The sequence below is a fragment of the Salvelinus namaycush genome, chromosome 1, assembly GCF_016432855.1.
Source record: "Salvelinus namaycush isolate Seneca chromosome 1, SaNama_1.0, whole genome shotgun sequence".
Taxonomy (NCBI): Eukaryota; Metazoa; Chordata; class Actinopteri; order Salmoniformes; family Salmonidae; genus Salvelinus; species Salvelinus namaycush.
Genome location: NC_052307.1, coordinates 83,852,271 through 83,868,469, shown reverse-complemented (window position 1 = coordinate 83,868,469; position 16,199 = coordinate 83,852,271). Strand labels below are relative to the sequence as shown.

Genomic DNA, 16,199 nt, shown 5'->3' with positions numbered 1-16,199 from the left:
TGTGTGTGTGTGTGTGTGTGTGTGTGTGTGTGTGTGTGTGTGTGTGTGTGTGTGTGTATGAACCTCTCTGTCCCCTGTGTGTAGTATATCTGAGGAGGACATAGCGGGTCCCCTGAGGACGGACTTTGAGGGGAAGAGTGGCACCAAGGTTAGCCGTACCTTCAGCTACCTCAAGAACAAGATATACAAGAAGACCAGGGTGAGTACTAATACACTACTAATACATTACTAATACACTACTAATACAGTACTACTACACTACTAATACATTACTAATACACTACTAATACATTACTACTACACTACTAATACATTACTACTACACTACTAATACATTACTACTACACTACTAATACAGTACTACTACACTACTAATACATTACTACTACACTACTAATACATTACTACTACACTACTAATACATTACTACTACACTACTAATATATTACTACTATACTACTAATACATTACTACTATACTACTAATACATTACTACTACACTACTAATACATTACTACTACACTACTAATACATTACTACTACACTACTAATACATTACTACTACACTACTAATACATTACTACTACACTACTAATACGTTACTACTACACTACTAATACGTTACTACTACACTACTAATACGTTACTACTACACTACTAATACATTACTACTACACTACTAATACATTACTACTACACTACTAATACATTACTACTACACTACTAATACATTACTACTACACTACTAATACATTACTACTACACTACTAATACATTACTACTACACTACTAATACATTACTACTACACTACTAATACATTACTACTACACTACTAATACATTACTACTACACTACTAATACACTACTACTACACTACTAATACATTACTACTACACTACTAATACATTACTACTACACTACTGCATTAATACTGCACTACTAATACATTACTACTACACTACTAATACATTACTACTACACTACTAATACATTACTACTACACTACTAATACATTACTACTACACTACTAATACATTACTACTACACTACTAATACATTACTACTACACTACTAATACATTACTACTACACTACTGCATTATTACTGCATTACTACTACACTACTACACTACTGCATTATTACTACATTACTACTACACTACTAATACATTACTACTACATTACTGCATTATTACTGCATTACCACTACACTACTACATTATTACTAAACTACTACACCGTTACTACTACACTACTACATTATTACTAAACTACTACACCGTTACTACTACACTACTAATACATTACTACTACATTACTAAACTACTGCATTATTACTGCATTACTACTACACTACTGATGCATTACTACTACACTACTGCATTATTACTGCATTACTACTACACTACTAATACATTACTACACTACTGCATTATCACTGCATTACTACTACATTACTACACTACTGCATTATCACTGCATTACTACTACACTACTACAACATTACTACTACACTACTGCATTATTACTGCATTACTACTACACTACTACAACATTACTACTACACTACTGCAGTATTACTGCATTACTACTACACTACTACAACATTACTACTACACTACTGCATTATTACTAAACTACTACAGCGTTACTACTACACTACTGCATTATTACTAAACTACTACAATGTTACTACTACACTACTGCATTATTACTAAACTACTACAACGTTACTACTTCACTACTACATTATTACTACTTCACTACTACATTATTACTAAACTACTACAGCATTACTACTTCACTACTACATTATTACTAAACTACTACAGCATTACTACTACACTACTGCATTATTACTAAACTACTACTACTACACTACTGCATTATTACTACTACTACTGCATTATTACTAAACTACTACTACATTACTACTACACTACTGCATTATTACTAAACTACTACAGCATTACTACTACACTACTGCATTATTACTAAACTACTACAGCATTACTACTACACTACTGCATTATTACTAAACTACTACTACATTACTACTACACTACTGCATTATTACTAAACTACTACAACATTACTACTACACTACTGCATTATTACTAAACTACTACAGCATTACTACTACACTACTACATTATTACTAAACTACTACAACGTTACTACTACACTACTACATTATTACTAAACTACTACTACGTTACTACTACACTACTACATTATTACTAAACTACTACAGCATTACTACTACACTACTGCATTATTACTAAACTACTACAGCATTACTACTACACTACTGCATTATTACTAAACTACTACAGCATTACTACTACACTACTACATTATTACTAAACTACTACAACGTTACTACTTCACTACTGCATTATTACTAAACTACTACAACGTTACTACTACACTACTGCATTATTACTAAACTACTACTACATTACTACTACACTACTACATTATTACTAAACTACTACAATGTTACTACTACACTACTACATTATTACTAAACTACTACAACGTTACTACTACACTACCAGAGTATTACTAAACTACTACACCACTACTACCACATTACCACTACTACATTACTTCTACACCAATAGTACATTCATAATGCATTACCACTAAACTAATACCACATTACTATAACATTACTACATTTCTACATTACTACTAATGTAGTAGTAATGGGTGGCGCAGTGGTCTAGGGCACTGCATCGCAGTGCTAGCTGCGCCACCAGAGTCTCTGGGTTCGCGCCCAGGCTGGGCTGGGTTCGCGCCCAGGCTCTGTCGCAGCCGGCCGCAACCGGGAGATCCGTGGGGCGACGCACAATTGGCATAGCGTCGTCCGGGTTAGGGAGGGTTTGGCCGGTAGGGATATCCTTGTCTCAGTATGTAATAAAAATGTATGCACTCTACTGTAAGTCGCTCTGGATAAGAGCGTCTCCTAAATGACTAAAATGTAAATGTACTACACTAATAATGCATTACTATTACACAAATACTACATTGGTACTACACTAATAATGCAATACTACTACACCGATAATGCATTAATACTACACTAATACTACATTACTACACCATTACTACGTTTCTACATTACTACTACACTAATGGACTTCTACTACAATACTACATTACTACATTACTACTACCCCAATAATACATTACAACTACATTACTATTAAACTGCCACTAAACTATTATATTACTACTACACTACTGCTACTGATTACTACCACTGCTGCTACTACTGCTACTGATTACTACCACTGCTGCTACTACTGCTACTGATTACTACCACTGCTGCTACTACTGCTACTGATTACTACCACTGCTGCTACTACTGCTACTGCTATGACAACACTACTACTACATTACTACTAAACTACTACTCATTACTAGTAAACTGCTACTACATAACTACTACTAAACTAATACTATGTTACTGCTACATTACTACATTACTACTACTACTACTACTACTACATTGCTACTACATACCTACTACTGCTACCACTACTACTACAATCCTACTACTGCATTGCTACTAAACTACTACTACATACCTACTACTGCTTCTACTTCTACTACTACAACACTACTACTACATTACTACTAAACTACTACTGTGCTATTACTACATTACCACTGCATTACTAATACTACTGCTACTTTATCACTACTACTACAGTACTACTAAACTGCTACTAACCTACTACTACATTACACTACATTACTACTAAACTACTACTAGTACTACTTCATTACCACTACATCACTACATTACTACTACTACTAATACTACAGCACTACTACTACATTACTACTAAACTACTACTAAAAGACTACTAAACTACTACTGTGTTACTACTAACACTACTACATTACTACACCTACTACTACACTACTATGACACTACTACTAAACTACTACCAGTACTACTTCATTACCACTACATTACTACTACTACTAATACTACAGCACTACTACTACAGTACTACTAAAATACTACTAATACATTACTACTAAACTACTACTACTACATTACAAAATGCATTACTGCTAAACTACTACTAGTACTACTTCATTACCACTACATTACTACTTCTACTAATACTACAGTACTACTACTACAGTAATACTAAACTACTACTAAAAGACTACTAATACATTACTACTAAACTACTACTACTACATTACTACTAAACTACTACTAGTACTACTTCATTACCACTACATTACTACTTCTACTAATACTACAACACTACTACTACAGTACTACTAAACTACTACTAAAAGACTACTAAGACATTACTACTAAACTACTACTACTACGTTACTACTACATTAATATTACATAACTTTTTATTTTAGATTTTTTTAGCTTTAATATTTCATATAGCTGTCAGTGTTTTGATCCTTAAATAAAACTGTTATACTTTTTTATTCATCACAATTGTCTTTAAAAATGGTCTTTAATGCAGGCAAGTTCCCGACATTTTCCCCTTCCACTTTCCTCTTCCGTTTTTGCGATACTGCTGCAATTAGTAGGTTGTAATTTGGGGTCGAGCAGACGAGAGTTAACTCCACCAGTAGAGCAGACGAGAGATAACTCCACCAGTCGATCAGACGAGAGATAACTCCACCAGTAGAGCAGACGAGAGATAACTCCACCAGTCGATCAGACGAGAGATAACTCCACCAGTCGATCAGACATGTCCATATGATTTTGCTGCATGTCCTATTTAGGATCTAATTTTTGAAGATTCTAACTTTTTTTTAAACTTTCTTTCAAAAAAGAATGTTTTTTTAATCAATTAGTATATTTGAGTTTAACCACAATATTTGTTGTTCTGTCTTTTCTGGTGGATTAAATTGAAATTGGATCCAACTTTCTAAGGCTTGTTTAAAATAGCGATATTTGAGGGATTATTTCCTTTACAACATCTCACTTTCAGTTATTTGTAATCTGAATAGAGGGAAAAAGGTCATTCTTTAACATGGGGTGAGACATTCTTACTAATTTTCTAGAGAACTAGTTTGGATTTAGGTATAACTTCTGTATGACTGAAGCTTTTAGTGAGGGTCTAATGCTTTAATATTTAATAATTTCTGCCCTCCGAATTCATATTCATTATATAAATAGGCCAGTTTAATTATGGCCTTTCCAAATAAAATTTAATATTTTCTTCTAAAACAATTTAAAAAACTGTTCGCTATGTGTAGGCAGGACCATAAGCAAATAGGTAAACTGGGTTATGACTAAAGAGTTAATCAGGGTAAACTGGGATATGACTAAAGAGTTAATCAGGGTGATTTTTCCACAAATAGACAGGTATTTTCCTTTCCATGGTAGCCAGATCTTATCTATGTTTGCTAACTTTCTATTAAAATGTATTGTAGTCAGATCATTTATTTATTTCAGGATATGTATACAGAGTATATCCACATCACCGTCAGACCATTTTATTGGTAAACTACACGGTAATGTTAAAGTTGTATTTTTTACTGATTCAATACACTGATCATAATTTGGTTGTAATCCAGAGATGTTAGATAAAGTATATAGATCCTCTATGAGGCTGTGGGTCCAAGTTGTGGATTTAAAAGAAAACATGAATCAGATTACAATGACACCTTTGTTTTTCATCCCTGGATTTCTAATCCATTGATATTATTGTTGGATCTGATTTTAATAGCTAACATTTGAATGGCCATAATAAATAGATATGCCGATAGTGGACAACCTTGTTGTAGTCCTCTTGACAATTTCAAACTTTCTGAGAAGCAGCCATTATTTACTATTTTACACCTATGTTTACTATACAGGATTTTAATTGAAATGTTCCAGGCATGTAATCTGGGCAGTTGTTGTTGCCATCCTGTACCTGTCCCGCAGGTGTGATGTTCGGATGTACCGATCCTGTGCAGGTGTTTTTACACGTGGTCTGCCACTGCGAGGACACTCAGCTGTCCGTCCTGTCTCCCTGTAGCGCTGTCTTAGGCATCTCACAATACAGACATTGCAATTTATTGCCCTGGCCACATCTGCAGTCCTCATGCCTCCTTGTAGCATGCCTAAGGCACGTTCACACAGATGAGCAGGGACCGTGGGCATCTTTCTTTTGGTGTTTTTCAGAGTCAGTAGAAAGGCCTCTTTTAGTGTCCTCAGTTTTCATAACTGTGACCTTAATTGCCTACCGTCTGTAAGCTGTTAGTGTCTTAACGACCGTTCCACAGGTGCATGTTCATTAATTGTTTATGGTTCATTGAACAAGCATGGGAAACCGTGTTTAAACCGTTTACAATGAAGAGCTGTGAAGTTATTTAGACTTTTTTGAATTATCTTTGAAAGACAGGGTCCTGAAAAAGGGAAGTTTCTTTTTTTGCTGAGTTTACTACTACTATTATAGTCTACCTCGAGCAAGATGTACAAGAAGACCAGGGTGACCGTTATCATCTAATTGATCTCATCATCACTTTTAATCACAAGGTTATGTTTCAGGATTAACCCAATCTGTTTGCAGTCTGCTGAAATACAGATGTCAAATCTTAAATTGATCATCCTGTTGTGAATTGTCGTGTGTGAATTGTAGGTTTAAAAAGTTTGTAATTTCCCATTTCAGACTCGATTTTACCTAACGAAAAATGTATCAACCCCTACAAAAAAAAATCCATTAATTATAATCCACATAACAATTCACATTTCCTGTTGCTGCAGGATTATTTTGCTGCTGTGTGAAACTGGCTCAAATGAAGATACGACATCTGTACTTGACTTCCTACCATTCTCACTGTTCAGAACGCATTAGTGTTTCAGAGGAACCCCAATCTGTTTTCACAGATACACATTTCAACTCTGGGAAACTTCAGCGAAGGTTATAAATTGACCCCTTGTTATAAAAATGGCTTTTAATCACTTTGGTATATTATTCTTAAGAGCTTCGTTGGTGTTACACCAGGAGGTCTGTTTTCACGTTTCACCGTTTGACCCTAATTTGATCTGACTCAGTTGATGACGTTGTGCTAATGTTACAGTGAGTGGTGTGTCGTGTTGCAGAGAGCCAGAGAAGAGTGAAGAGATGTGAGATACCAGAGAAACAGAATAGGATTAGTAGCGGTAGCAGCAGCGCTGAGCGGGTAGAGAAGTAGAACAGGAAGAGGACACTCTCTCTATGGACTCCAGATCTCTCTCTCTGTCACCACAGCAGCTAGCCCAGTTGCTTTAAAGGGCCAGCAGCTTTAAAGACAGACCTCAGCCAGGACCAGCAGCTAAGACAGACCACAGCCACAAACCAGCAGCTAAGACAGACCTCAGCCACGACCAGCAGCTAAGACAGACCTCAGCCACGACCAGCAGCTAAGACAGACCTCAGCCAGGACCAGCAGCTAAGACAGACCTCAGCCACGACCAGCAGCTAAGACAGACCTCAGCCATGACCAGCAGCTAAGACAGACCTCAGCCACGACCGGCAGCTAGACAGACCTCAGCCACGACCAGCAGCTAGACAGACCGCCAGAGTTCTATGTCATTCTATGAATACCTGTCTCTTACCACTGGAGATGGGGGTTAAGTCAGAAACGTACACTGTTGCATCACTTCCTGGTGCTCACTGTCTCTCTCCCTACTCTGATAGGAACTGGTCACCCTATGTACATTGTTGCATCACTTCCTGGTGCTCTCTGTCTCTCTCCCTACTCTGATAGGAATTAGTGTTGTGAAGTGCTGTGGTGTTCAGTCATTGGAGGCTGTGGTTTAGATGGGTTTAGCATTGTAAGGCTAGATAGCAGCCTGTCTGGGGCTCACAGTCACTGAAAGTAACAGAGATGTTGTATCGAAGGTTCTTTGATGTCCAAGGCCTCTCCAAGAAGTTAAAGTGTCGGCGAGGACTACAGGTAGGTACAGCAGGAGGACAGGGGTAGAGGACAGGGGTAGAGGACAGGGGTAGATAAAGTAGGATGACAGGAGTAGGTACAGCAGGAGGACAGGGGTAGAGGACAGGGGTAGAGGACAGGGGTAGAGGACAGGGGTAGATAAAGTAGGATGACAGGGGTAGGTACAGCAGGAGGACAGGGGTAGAGGACAGGGGTAGAGGACAGGGGTAGAGGACAGGGGTAGGTACAGCAGGAGGACAGGGGTAGGTACAACAGGAGGACAGGGGTAGGTACAACAGGAGGACAGGGGTAGAGGACAGGGGTAGATAAAGTAGGATGACAGGAGTAGGTACAGCAGGGGGACAGGGGTAGAGGACAGGGGTAGATATAGTAGGAGGACAGGGGTAGAGGACAGAGCTAGAGGACAGGGGTAGGTACAGCAGGAGGACAGGGGTAGGTACAGCAGGAGGACAGGGGTAGAGGACAGGGGTAGGTACAGCAGGAGGACAGGGGTAGGTACAACAGGAGGACAGGGGTAGGTACAGGGGTAAGTACAACAGGAGGACAGGGGTAGGTACAACAGGAGGACAGGGGTAGATACAGTAGGAGGACAGGGTAGGTACAGCAGGAGGACAGGGGTAGGTACAACAGGAGGAAAGGGGTAGGTACAGCAGGAGGACAGGGGTAGAGGACAGGGGTAGGTACAGCAGGAGGACAGGGGTAGGTACAACAGGAGGACAGGGGTAGGTACAGCAGGAGGACAGGGGTAGAGGACAGGGGTAGGTACAGCAGGAGGACAGGGGTAGGTACAACAGGAGGACAGGGGTAGGTACAGCAGGAGGACAGGGGTAGGTACAGCAGGAGGACATGGGTAGGTACAGCAGGAAGACAGGGGTAGGTACAGGGGTAGGTACAACAGGAGGACAGGGGTAGGTACAGCAGGAAGACAGGGGTAGGTACAGTAGGAGGACAGGGTAGGTACAGTAGGAGGACGGGGTAGGTACAGCAGGAGGACAGGGGTAGGTACAACAGGAGGACGGGGTAGGTACAGCAGGAGGACAGGGGTAGGTACAGCAGGAGTACAGGGGTAGGTACAGGGGTAGGTACAGGGGTAGGTACAACAGGAGGACAGGGGTAGGTACAACAGGAGGACAGGGGTAGGTACAGTAGGAGGATGGGGTAGGTACAGTATGAGGACGGGGTAGGTACAGTAGGAGGACGGGGTAGGTACAGTACGAGGACGGGGTAGGTACAGCAGGAGGACAGGGGTAGGTACAACAGGAGGACGGGGTAGGTACAGCAGGAGGACAGGGGTAGGTACAGCAGGAGTACAGGGGTAGGTACAGGGGTAGGTACAGGGGTAGGTACAACAGGAGGACGGGGTAGGTACAGCAGGAGGACAGGGGTAGGTACAACAGGAGGACAGGGGTAGGTACAACAGGAGGACAGGGGTAGGTACAGGGGTAGGTACAACAGGAGGACAGGGGTAGGTACAGCAGGAAGACAGGTGTAGGTACAGGGGTAGGTACAGCAGGAGGACAGGGGTAGGTACAGCAGGAGTACAGGGGTAGGTACAGGGGTAGGTACAGCAGGAGGACAGGGTTAGGTACAGCAGGAAGACAGGTGTAGGTACAGGGGTAGGTACAGCAGGAGGACAGGGGTAGGTACAGCTAGAGGACAGGGGTAGGTACAGCAGGAGGATGGGGTAGGTACAGTAGGAGGACGGGGTAGGTACAGCAGGAGGACAAGCGTAGGTACAGCAGGAGGACGGGGTAGGTACAGCAGGAGAAAAGGGGTAGGTGCAGTAGGAGGACACGGGTAGGAACAGCAGGAGGACAGGGGTAGAGGACAGGGGTAGGTACAACAGGAGGACGGGGTAGGTACAGAAGGAGGACAGGGGTAGGTACAACAGGAGGACGGGGTAGGTACAGCAGGAGGACAGGGGTAGGTACAGCAGGAGGACGGGGGTAGGTACAGCAGGAGAACAGGGGTAGGTACAGCAGGAGTACAGGGGTAGGTACAGCAGGAGGACGGGGTAGGTACAGCAGGAGGACAGGGGTAGAGGACAGGGGTAGGTACAGCAGGAGGACAGGGGTAGGTACAGCAGGAGGACAGGGGTAGAGGACAGGGGTAGATACAGTAGGAGGACAGGGGTATGTGAGTCACCTGGGGTTTGTAACTCTGTATGGAATCTGTAGAAGTATTTGAGGCAGTTTGTTAAACAGCTGTATGTCTGGAATGGTAGAACATCTGATGGTTGGCCCAGCAGGGAAATATACACATTACATACTCTAACGTGTTAGGACAGGGGTCACAATAAGTGGTGTCTAAAGGTAGACGGGGGTAGGTAGGATACAGATGGGTTTGGTAGGTCTGGGAGGAATTACCAGCGTGATTCTGGTCCTGCTAGCATCTCCATTTCCACTCGGTGTAATATATATCCTGTTCATTGAGCCTGGTTTTCAGCTGTTTCTCTGTTTTTGATCTTGTGTTTTAAGCAAAATCAAAATGCCTCTGCATTGACAACCTTCAGAGTTTCATTCAGTTTGTTTAAATAGCAGATTTGTCAGAGGATTCCCCTTGTATTGTGTGCGGTGTTTTGGCTACAGGAAGTCGTTGTTTTAAACATGCTTGTGCTTGATCTTCTGACAAAAGTTGTTCTTCTGTATTAGAGAGTTTTTTTGCTCTTCCGCTGCTTGTAACTGAATCTAAATAAGAGGAAGTGAGCGTAAAGGGGAAGAGACGATGGAGGCTAGATCCCAACATGTGGTTGGGAGGGTGTGATGTAACACTGTCAAATTGTGTAACAACGTGGAGGGCTCCTTATGGCTCCACATTGACATGATTGGTTGACGGTAGGTGGGGGCGGGAGGTCTTGTGTAAACACAAATTCACTTCCTTGACAACAGCTCTGCGCTATTCCGCAAAACTCAGGAAGTATGAATGGCCCTGACTTCTGCAGGGGGCCGTATGACAGTAAACGCTGCACGACCAAGGGGTCATCTGTGGTCTATATAAGGACTAGTAACCATACAGCTCCTGGTCAGTAGAGGTCATCTGTGGTCTATATAAGGACTAGTAACCATACAGCTCCTGGTCAGTAGAGGTCATCTGTGGTCTATATAAGGACTAGTAACCATACAGCTCCTGGTCAGTAGAGGTCATCTGGGGTCTATATAAGGACTAGTAACCATACAGCTCCTGGTCAGTAGAGGTCATCTGTGGTCTATATAAGGACTAGTAACCATACAGCCCCTGGTCAGTAGAGGTCATCTGGGGTCTATATAAGGACTAGTAACCATACAGCTCCTGGTCAGTAGAGGTCATCTGGGGTCTATATAAGGACTAGTAACCATACAGCTCCTGGTCAGTAGAGGTCATCTGTGGTCTATATAAGGACTAGTAACCATACAGCTCCTGGTCAGTAGAGGTCATCTGTGGTCTATATAAGGACTAGTAACCATACAGCTCCTGGTCAGTAGAGGTCATCTGTGGTCTATATAAGGACTAGTAACCATACAGCTCCTGGTCAGTAGAGGTCATCTGTGGTCTATATAAGGACTAGTAACCATACAGCTCCTGGTCAGTAGAGGTCATCTGTGGTCTATATAAGGACTAGTAACCACACAGCTCCTGGTCAGTAGAGGTCATCTGGGGTCTATATAAGGACTAGTAACCATACAGCTCCTGGTCAGTAGAGGTCATCTGGGGTCTATATAAGGACTAGTAACCACACAGCTCCTGGTCAGTAGAGGTCATCTGTGGTCTATATAAGGACTAGTAACCATACAGCTCCTGGTCAGTAGAGGTCATCTGGGGTCTATATAAGGACTAGTAACCATACAGCTCCTGGTCAGTAGAGGTCATCTGGGGTCTATATAAGGACTAGTAACCATACAGCTCCTGGTCAGTAGAGGTCATCTGGGGTCTATATAAGGACTAGTAACCATACAGCTCCTGGTCAGTAGAGGTCATCTGGGGTCTATATAAGGACTAGTAACCATACAGCTCCTGGTCAGTAGAGGTCATCTGTAGTCTATATAAGGACTAGTAACCATACAGCTCCTGGTCAGCAGAGGTCATCTGGGGTCTATATAAGGACTAGTAACCATACAGCTCCTGGTCAGTAGAGGTCATCTGTGGTCTATATAAGGACTAGTAACCATACAGCTCCTGGTCAGTAGAGGTCATCTGGGGTCTATATAAGGACTAGTAACCATACAGCTCCTGGTCAGTAGAGGTCATCTGGGGTCTATATAAGGACTAGTAACCATACAGCTCCTGGTCAGTAGAGGTCATCTGGGGTCTATATAAGGACTAGTAACCATACAGCTCCTGGTCAGTAGAGGTCATCTGGGGTCTATATAAGGACTAGTAACCACACAGCTCCTGGTCAGTAGAGGTCATCTGGGGTCTATATAAGGACTAGTAACCACACAGCTCCTGGTCAGTAGAGGTCATCTGTGGTCTATATAAGGACTAGTAACCATACGGCTCCTGGTCAGTAGAGGTCATCTGTGGTCTATATAAGGACTAGTAACCATACAGCTCCTGGTCAGTAGAGGTCATCTGTGGTCTATATAAGGACTAGTAACCATACAGCTCCTGGTCAGTAGAGGTCATCTGGGGTCTATATAAGGACTAGTAACCATACAGCTCCTGGTCAGTAGAGGTCATCTGTGGTCTATATAAGGACTAGTAACCATACAGCTCCTGGTCAGTAGAGGTCATCTGTGGTCTATATAAGGACTAGTAACCATACAGCTCCTGGTCAGTAGAGGTCATCTGTGGTCTATATAAGGACTAGTAACCACACATCTCCTGGTCAGTAGTGGTCATCTGTGGTCTATATAAGGACTAGTAACCATACAGCTCCTGGTCAGTAGAGGTCATCTGTGGTCTATATAAGGACTAGTAACCACACAGCTCCTGGTCAGTAGAGGTCATCTGTGGTCTATATAAGGACTAGTAACCATACAGCTCCTGGTCAGTAGAGGTCATCTGGGGTCTATATAAGGACTAGTAACCATACAGTTCCTGGTCAGTAGAGGTCATCTGGGGTCTATATAAGGACTAGTAACCATACAGCTCCTGGTCAGTAGAGGTCATCTGGGGTCTATATAAGGACTAGTAACCATACAGTTCCTGGTCAGTAGAGGTCATCTGGGGTCTATATAAGGACTAGTAACCATACAGTTCCTGGTCAGTAGAGGTCATCTGTGGTCTATATAAGGACTAGTAACCATACAGCTCCTGGTCAGTAGAGGTCATCTGTGGTCTATATAAGGACTAGTAACCATACAGCTCCTGGTCAGTAGAGGTCATCTGGGGTCTATATAAGGACTAGTAACCATACAACTCCTGGTCAGTAGAGGTCATCTGGGGTCTATATAAGGACTAGTAACCATACAGCTCCTGGTCAGTAGAGGTCATCTGGGGTCTATATAAGGACTAGTAACCATACAGTTCCTGGTCAGTAGAGGTCATCTGGGGTCTATATAAGGACTAGTAACCATACAGCTCCTGGTCAGTAGAGGTCATCTGGGGTCTATATAAGGACTAGTAACCATACAGCTCCTGGTCAGTAGAGGTCATCTGGGGTCTATATAAGGACTAGTAACCATACAGCTCCTGGTCAGTAGAGGTCATCTGGGGTCTATATAAGGACTAGTAACCATACAGCTCCTGGTCAGTAGAGGTCATCTGGGGTCTATATAAGGACTAGTAACCATACAGCTCCTGGTCAGTAGAGGTCTTCTGGGGTCTATATAAGGACTAGTAACCATACAGCTCCTGGTCAGTAGAGGTCATCTGTGGTCTATATAAGGACTAGTAACCATACAGCTCCTGGTCAGTAGAGGTCATCTGTAGTCTATATAAGGACTAGTAACCATACAGCTCCTGGTCAGCAGAGGTAATCTGGGGTCTATATAAGGACTAGTAACCATACAGCTCCTGGTCAGTAGAGGTCATCTGTGGTCTATATCAGGACTAGTAACCATACAGCTCCTGGTCAGTAGAGGTCATCTGTGGTCTATATAAGGACTAGTAACCATACAGCTCCTGGTCAGTAGAGGTCATCTGTGGTCTATATAAGGACTAGTAACCATACAGCTCCTGGTCAGTAGAGGTCATCTGGGGTCTATATAAGGACTAGTAACCATACAGCTCCTGGTCAGTAGAGGTCATTTTTGGTCTATATAAGGACTAGTAACCATACAGCTCCTGGTCAGTAGAGGTCATCTGGGGTCTATATAAGGACTAGTAACCATACAGCTCCTGGTCAGTAGAGGTCATCTGTGGTCTATATAAGGACTAGTAACCATACAGCTCCTGGTCAGTAGAGGTCAACTGTGGTCTATATAAGGACTAGTAACCATACAGCTCCTGGTCAGTAGAGGTCATCTGGGGTCTATATAAGGACTAGTGACGATACAGCTCCTGGTCAGTAGAGGTCATCTGGGGTCTATATAAGGACTAGTAACCATACAGCTCCTGGTCAGTAGAGGTCATCTGGGGTCTATATAAGGACTAGTAACCATACAGCTCCTGGTCAGTAGAGGTCATCTGGGGTCTATATAAGGACTAGTAACCATACAGCTCCTGGTCAGTAGAGGTCATCTGTGGTCTATATAAGGACTAGTAACCATACAGCTCCTGGTCAGTAGAGGTCATCTGTGGTCTATATAAGGACTAGTAACCATACAGCTCCTGGTCAGTAGAGGTCATCTGTGGTCTATATAAGGACTAGTAACCATACAGCTCCTGGTCAGTAGAGGTCATCTGTGGTCTATATAAGGACTAGTAACCATACAGCTCCTGGTCAGTAGAGGTCATCTGGGGTCTATATAAGGACTAGTAACCATACAGCTCCTGGTCAGTAGAGGTCATCTGTGGTCTATATAAGGACTAGTAACCATACAGCTCCTGGTCAGTAGAGGTCATCTGTGGTCTATATAAGGACTAGTAACCATACAGCTCCTGGTCAGTAGAGGTCATCTGTGGTCTATATAAGGACTAGTAACCATACAGCTCCTGGTCAGTAGAGGTCATCTGTGGTCTATATAAGGACTAGTAACCATACAGCTCCTGGTCAGTAGAGGTCATCTGTGGTCTATATAAGGACTAGTAACCATACAGCTCCTGGTCAGTAGAGGTCATCATGGGGTCTATATAAGGACTAGTAACCATACAGCTCCTGGTCAGTAGAGGTCATCTGTGGTCTATATAAGGACTAGTAACCACACAGCTCCTGGTCAGTAGAGGTCATCTGGGGTTTATATAAGGACTAGTAACCATACAGCTCCTGGTCAGTAGAGGTCATCTGGGGTCTATATAAGGACTAGTAACCATACAGCTCCTGGTCAGTAGAGGTCATCTGTGGTCTATATAAGGACTAGTAACCATACAGCTCCTGGTCAGTAGAGGTCATCTGGGGTCTATATAAGGACTAGTAACCATACAGCTCCTGGTCAGTAGAGGTCATCTGTGGTCTATATAAGGACTAGTAACCATACAGCTCCTGGTCAGTAGAGGTCATCTGTGGTCTATATAAGGACTAGTAACCATACAGCTCCTGGTCAGTAGAGGTCATCTGTGGTCTATATAAGGACTAGTAACCATACAGCTCCTGGTCAGTAGAGGTCATCTGTGGTCTATATAAGGACTAGTAACCATACAGCTCCTGGTCAGTAGAGGTCATCTGTGGTCTATATAAGGACTAGTAACCATACAGCTCCTGGTCAGTAGAGGTCATCTGTGGTCTATATAAGGACTAGTAACCATACAGCTCCTGGTCAGTAGAGTTCATCTGGGGTCTATATAAGGACTAGTAACCATACAGCTCCTGGTCAGTAGAGGTCATCTGGGGTCTATATAAGGACTAGTAACCATACAGCTCCTGGTCAGTAGAGGTCATCTGTGGTCTATATAAGGACTAGTAACCATACAGCTCCTGGTCAGTAGAGGTCATCTGTGGTCTATATAAGGACTAGTAACCATACAGCTCCGGGTCAGTAGAGGTCATCTGTGGTCTATATAAGGACTAGTAACCATACAGCTCCTGGTCAGTAGAGGTCATCTGTGGTCTATATAAGGACTAGTAACCATACAGCTCCTGGTCAGTAGAGGTCATCTGGGGTCTATATAAGGACTAGTAACCATACAGCTCCTGGTCAGTAGAGGTCATCTGGGGTCTATATAAGGACTAGTAACCATACAGCTCCTGGTCAGTAGAGGTCATCTGTGGTCTATATAAGGACTAGTAACCATACAGCTCCTGGTCAGTAGAGGTC

The 16,199-nt window shown here is 42.5% G+C and overlaps 1 pseudogene; it reads right to left on the bottom strand.

Annotated features, from left to right (window-relative positions):
* LOC120053404 overlaps positions 1–16,199 on the bottom strand; it is a 68,715-nt pseudogene that overhangs the window by 40,379 nt on the left and 12,137 nt on the right.